Raw genomic sequence first — 7036 nt, forward strand, 5'->3', positions numbered from 1 at the left:
ATAAAGATCTGATAGTTTTTACCTATGTGAACATCAAATAGAAATAAAGAAAAAGCAGCAAGCTCTGTCTCTGTTTTTAAAAGAATCCATTTTTCATTTTCTTCACTTCTTTGCATGAAATATTTTAGATCACATAGCCTGCAGACAGCTGTATAAATTTTTAAGAGTGAAGACACTAACCATACATTGCAAATTCTTATTACTATTCTGTTATTGAAATAGGCTTATGGAATAATATAAAAGAATCCCCTGAACTGGTGTAATAAACCATGCATTGTTTGCAGGAGTTAAGTTTTTCTTTGCTGGCATTTCTTAAAATTCTCTAAAATGAATCTAAGCTGCAAAAAAAAAGTGTTAATTTGTGTATTGAAGTATATACAGAGAGATTCACAAATGAGTAGCTCCTATTTCTCTTTAAAAATGAGAATAATATATTTAGGTTTATAGTAAATGGGTGCTCAACCCAATACTCAGAAATCAGTGTGTTGCTTAGAAAAACAAGTGCTTTAGGCTGTAAATCTGACATATGCTTGTACTTTCTGACAAGATGCATTCTTCAGATTTCATGGGATACAGTATTGCTCTGAGCTCGCTATGGTATGTCTCTCCTCTGCTTTTTCTGCATGCTCTAGGGATCTTCACATATAGAGAAAACAAACTAGATCTGCTGTGTGGCTCTGAGAGCAGTGTCTGTCTTCAGTGATGACAGTGGGGGATCTATGCATGCAGGGCAAGCTGAATATCAAACTGGGGAGCAGTCATGCACAACTGAGAAACAGAGTGAAAAATTCCACCATTTTTTTAAATAAAGACTTAATCGTTTAGAGTATTACACATTCTTAGTATAGTGGTAGTCAGAACCCTAGGGATAAAGATGACAGACTTTGCTTAAAGCAGGATTCACTGTTTTATCTCTGTGCTGTACTCCCTGGATTAGGCAGCACCTTGTATACATGTAGTCCAAATAGACAATAATTGGCAACACACAGGTCATGCATCTTAAGAAATCTTGCCAGGATGCCTGCTTCTTTCTGGCAGATACAGCCTAGAGTAACAAATGCTTGATCTTAATTATATACTATGTTTTGCCTTATGGGAATGAATCCTCTTCTGTGTGCTATTCTTAAACCTAGCTCCTAATTTTCCTCATGTGCTAAAATTAATGTTACTTTCAGTAACTGCTAATCACCGTATCCCAGCTCTTACATCCATTTTTTTCCCACATATGTCCAAACATTAATGTTAGCTATTAATGTGGTGGGGACATTTGTGATGTCATATCCTATCTTATCTGGCCAAGATTATATATACAACATGAATTACTTATATGTGTTTTGGTTGCTTTTAAGGACTCTGATCAAGTGTAGGGTCCTGTGATGTTAGATGCTGTACAAATTCAAAGTGATTGACCGGTCTTCTTGTAAAGAAATTCTGCAATTCAGACAGAAAAGGTAAAGTGGGGGAAGGAAAACACTCTGGATTTTATGTATTTCTGTGTGGACGGTCACCTCCTTTTCTTTCAGAAAGCTAATTAAGTGCATTTCTGATTCAAGCCATTTTTAGCTCAGAAACACAAACTGTAAATTCCAGGGAATGAGATTTTTCTCTCCCTTCCTAGCATTTGGTGACATTTGCTAATTGATAAAAGGAATGCTGGATTGCATCTGTTCCTGCTTTTTTAGGCAAACAATTATATTGCTGAAGATGAAAACAGCAGTTTTTGAATCCCACATACTCTTATAGTTCATAGTTCATACATATTCTCTAATCTCTTGTGGTCTCAACAGGACATTCGCAGATTGGTAAAATGAGTATCAAAGAGCAGTTAAGGTGGCTACCTATAACTTAGCCTATTAACAGCTCTGGTAATTTCCTCATGTTGGAATATACTGCAGGATTGCCACAGAATAAAGTAACAGAGATGAAGGTGTGCATCAGGCAAGACATATTTTAGCTGTTTGTAAGTCTTACCCAGAGCATGCTAGTGGAGCTGCCAACCCATTTTTAATCCTCCTCCCAAAAGCTTGACAGCAGAAGTGGGCTTCACCAGCTACTAACGGTGACTCTAGCGCCTTCCTAAGATCCAAATCTTGTTAGCCATTAGCATGCCAGCAGGATATCTGAACGCACTCAGGTCTATTCTCAGATATAACAGTTTCATCTCACTCCAGCTGTTTCCAGTAGGGATTCCTCTCTTTAATATTGCCAAAGAAACAAATTGGGAGTCCGTATCTCTGCAGAGAAACCAGGTTAACTGATTCAGGAAGTAAATGCAGTTCTCCCATGTGCCTTTGATCACTATCATCTGCAGAACAATTCATGCTTGGATGGGCTGACAGAGTCCCCTCCAGAGGTTTGCTCAAAACATCTAACATTTCTGATCCCTTCCTCCATTAGAAATGTATAAGTAGGTGTGGGCTGCTTCATTTTACCAGTTGCTCCACATCCTGTTACTTATAATCCATTCCTGGGTATGTCTGCCAGCAAAACTTCTGCCAGAAGAATGATATCCTTCATTTTTAAAATAGAAGCTTTCCCTTTTATATAGAAGATCTTTTTTCATCTCCAAGCTGTGTGCAGCAAGAGACTGATGAGAAGGCTGCATGTGCAAACTATGTTGATAAGGGGTTCCAAAAACCTTATTAAAATATATACACTGACTTAAAGTTCAGATGGTTTCCCTGTAGCTGACAGAACTGATCCTGCTGTACATGACTATTCTGAATACATCTTTCCCAGAGATTAATTATTCCTAGAACACTTGGATAGCAATACTTTTGACTTAAAAATAGATCAGATTGTACCAAACTTCTTCATCTCTTGTTCTTTATTATCAATATAGTGTATTTTTCAGTGGAAATCTTTTCAGGAATGTCTATTATGGAATTAAAAGTTCTGCTGTCTTCTGTCGTGTCTGACAACACCTTGTGTACAGAGTATAAATTAATATTTTTTTTCTAGCTCTTCACTCTCAGCCCCTTAAAAAGAGACTTCACTGTGTTCATGGATTTTATTGTATGCTAAAGAAGGAGGTTTTGTGAAATGTATTGTTAACATATTGGCAGTCCTTTCCCGCTGCATAGCGGGTCAGCTTTGTAATAACAGAAAATGCAGTGAAGCACAAAGATAAGCTGAAAGAAATGTGGAATTTTTTCCTGAAAAGTTACCTGCTGATTTTTTGTTGAAAAATTTACACTCCCCCACCCCAATCACTTGCAGTATTTGAGGTGGCAGTTGTCAGTCATATATCAATAGAGGTAGAAAGCTATTTAAGTTGTCCAAGACTGTAAGTGCTTCATTAATTAAAAAACAAATTGGAGTATATAAGGCAGAAAAGCAGCAAGCTTGTTTGCAGTGCTAGAACCCTAACTGTATCCAAGACACTATAAGATTTTGCTTCAGTCCAGATAAGCATGTCCATCACTACATGTGTAACCTGTTTTGTATGTAAACAACGTTTACAAGAGTCTGTGCAATTTCTGGTTTAATTGCAGATGTTTATCAGCTCTCCTCACCATTCCTGCAATGAATTATATTGTGAATTTCTGACCGGTTCATAAATGATGAATAGCTTATAAGTTTCATTTTGGGTAATTTTTCTGTCTGATCTCTCTCCGTGAATTAAACCTCAGGGAAGGTGCTGAAAATCTTAGCTTTTTCATTAGATAGGGATACATAATTTAATAGCTCCTTTAGCTTCAATCCAGTGTTATTCTGTACTCCGGCTACAACTATATGCCTGATTTATACACTGAACTTTTCTACTAGTATCAATGTAATTATAACCAACTTGTTCTGTAAAAATTTTAGCGGTCATTATCAACTATGTCTTAGGGAAAACTAGGGAGTTAATGTTTTTGAAGTTACGCTACTCTGGGAGCACTGCATTTTGCATATTAAGTTTGTATATGTACTAATAGCAAGGCATAACACATACCACCAAATACTTTCCAATACTTACACAGCAGCTTTTTGAATCCTATTCTACAGTTACTTGAGCTACTTCTGCTTAACTGCTTAGCAGTGCAACCTGTTTGGTGCTTAACTTTTTTTGAGTGCAGCAGAAAAGGTTGCAAGTAGATCCTGTTTTTAAGTAAAAAATGAAATTCTGACTTACACTTGATACTGCCTTTGTTAGGGTCACTGTAGCCTCTACAGTCAGTACTTTGCTTCTGATTTCAGTGGACAAATCATGAAATCATTAACAGATTTTTAAATTATCTTTTTTGACTGCTTGTTTTCAGCTTTTTGGGCCATTGTTACACCTTTTGATTTTGGAAACAGGAGGCCATAATTCCTAGCTTTTGTGTGGAAGGAAGCATTACTTCCTAACACTACTTGTTTGTGAGAAATTAGCTGTTAAAAACATGCCAAAATGCAAATGAGGGGGCTGAGCAGAATGGTAGGAAGTTAATCATAGTACTCCACATTCTTGCAACCTGCCAGAGTTGGAAATAGTTCTGTAGCTCATTGGAAGGCTGGGAACATCGATTTTCCAGAAGTAGCAGTAATTTGTTCTAGCCCTGGCTGCTTGTTGAATTATCAGGACGGAAACTACAGAATTCTCTTTTTGGCTTTTTAAGTTAATCCAATATAATAACTGAAATAGTCCAAAACTAATGTACATCAGGATTTCACTTAGGGTTTGTGGTTTTTTTTAACCAAATAATAGCATATGGAAATGAAAGAGGGAGCATATTTGAAGAATGGGAACAAGCTCTTAACAAAAACATTTCAGGGGAATAGCAGATACGAGGAAATTCAAGATAGATATATTTACTTCCAAAGCATAACAGGAACATGGCCTTATTAAGAAAGCAGCTGCTTTTCTCTTATGAAGTAGAGGGTTATAATGCTTTATTGTTGTAGAGCAGTTGCATTTTGCAAGGATTAAAGAATGATTCTAGTGTGTTTAAAATCTCATTGAGAACTGAAGACAGGAGGAAAAGGCTTTGTCTTTCAACAACCAAAACGCAGCGAGCACCTTGGCCTCCCATACGTTTCATACACCACTGAGAAAGCAGGGGGGCATTGGCTGGGCTCCACTTCAGCAAAACCTGCAGCTATTGCAACCTCAGTGCTGTCGTGGTCCCCCATCGCTTCCAATCAGCAGTACTGGCTGGTAGATCTGGATGAAAGCTAATAATGTAAGATGATGGGATTCAGGATGAGACTTTTAAAAGTTTTGCTGAACACTATGGACAAAGGCAATAAGAATTATATTAAGATGTTTATTTAAATCAGCCCTTATTATTGATAGCTGAGGAAGAACATAGAGTAGTTCTGAACACGTGTAATAGAAGAAATTTGAATTGCCACACAGTGAGTATGATGTGTTCTCTTCTGCCCTGAGGTATACAGCCAAAAAATATAACCTTTGAGGTTGACAGAAATGTATATATGCATTCCATGTTAAGAACAGAAGATTAAACTGTTTCTAAGTATTATTAAAAGATATGACTTTTCACAATATACCGAGCTTCATGGTACTTCATATATGGTTTAGCAGAACTCTCCCAGTTCTGCACACAAAGCTATTTGTATGGAGAGAAAAAAATTACTGCCACCAAAGGTAGAGCTTCCATGCAGAATTTAAGATGCAACTTGCAAAATATGGAGGCTTACTTTGAATGTTATTACCAACAGTTTCCTTTTGGGATTAAATCTATGTGTCTATTTATAGGAGTCTTTTTTTTCTTTCTGATTAGATGTAATAATTGGACTATACGAAGACTTCTAGTGAAGAAGAGATAAAAGGGAGTGTATGAATCTAAGTAATGATAGGTTGTTTCTGTAGTCATGGCAAGTGATGCATTTAGAATACTAACAGCTTATTGACTAGTCGCTTTGTGCAATTTATAGATTATGAATAATACAAAAAACTTCCTGTAGAGGGTCTTTTTACCTGGATACTAGTGTGGTTATAAAAGATTGGCATGAGGTCTGTTCAGGAGAAAACCTGTACAGTCAAATTTGCAGCAATCACATATTTCTGAAATGTAATTACATCTGCATATGTAGAAAGTAACTAAGAAGTAGAAACGCCAGTTGTATTTTATGGTTGGTTTATAGTGATTTATAGCATTTAACTATGTTACTTAAAGAGGAAGTAGAAAAAAAAATCTAAATGCCTTTTCTCCCCCATGTAAGCCTTATGCTCCTATGTTATCTAAACTCAGCGGATGGTTAACACCTATATATAGAGACAGGCATTTATTGAGAGCAAGTATCTTCTGTCTCTGAATTATTATGCTAATAAATGAAAAATATTTATCTTAAACCCTCAACACATCTGTCCTTCAGGCCAGGAACATGGGATTTTATGGGCTGTAGAAACATTCTGGATTTAAAACAGACTTCTTTACAACTTTCATACCATGGGAAAACATCAATGCATATCAGAAACGGTTCTCCACTCTGCAGTAATGCCTTGTTGGCTTCAATAATGCAAGCAGATGCTCCAAAATTTCCTAATGGAATAATTTAATTAAAAAAAAAAAATCCCTGATGGTTCAACTCTGCTATTGCTAAAGAAGATAAAGAATGCTAGAAATAATCTCTTGAGGCACAAGGTTAACTCCCATATCTAGCTTTATTTTCTAGCAGAAAACCCTCGCCCGTTGTCGAGCTGTATAAATAATACCATAGACAAAGAAATGCCAGGATGAGGAGCCTTCCTCAGTTGTTTACCTCTGAACCTAAAGAAGTTAGAAACAAGATTTAAAAGCCTCAAGCGGAAGAGAAGCACAGGGCGAACACCGGTCAAGGCAGTAGCTTGTGACTCAGGTGACTGATTTTGTGAAAACCTTGCTGAAAACAGATCTTGCTCCCGGTAACAGGTATGACAACCTGATCACTGTTAGGCATCTCGTTAGGAGAGTTCGGAAAGCAGAGAGCGTATTTTTACTGTGAAGACTGGCGCGTAGGAAGCTCTCGGTGTGTCTCGGCAATATACGGGGCACTGGGGCAGGGTCGCTGCCATCGTGACCCACGTTTCCGCAGGCTGGGACCCCCCAAACCGCGGTGCCGAGGTGCT

The sequence above is a fragment of the Fulmarus glacialis genome, unplaced genomic scaffold, assembly GCF_000690835.1.
Source record: "Fulmarus glacialis isolate BGI_N327 unplaced genomic scaffold, ASM69083v1 scaffold17373, whole genome shotgun sequence".
NCBI classification, from domain to species: Eukaryota; Metazoa; Chordata; class Aves; order Procellariiformes; family Procellariidae; genus Fulmarus; species Fulmarus glacialis.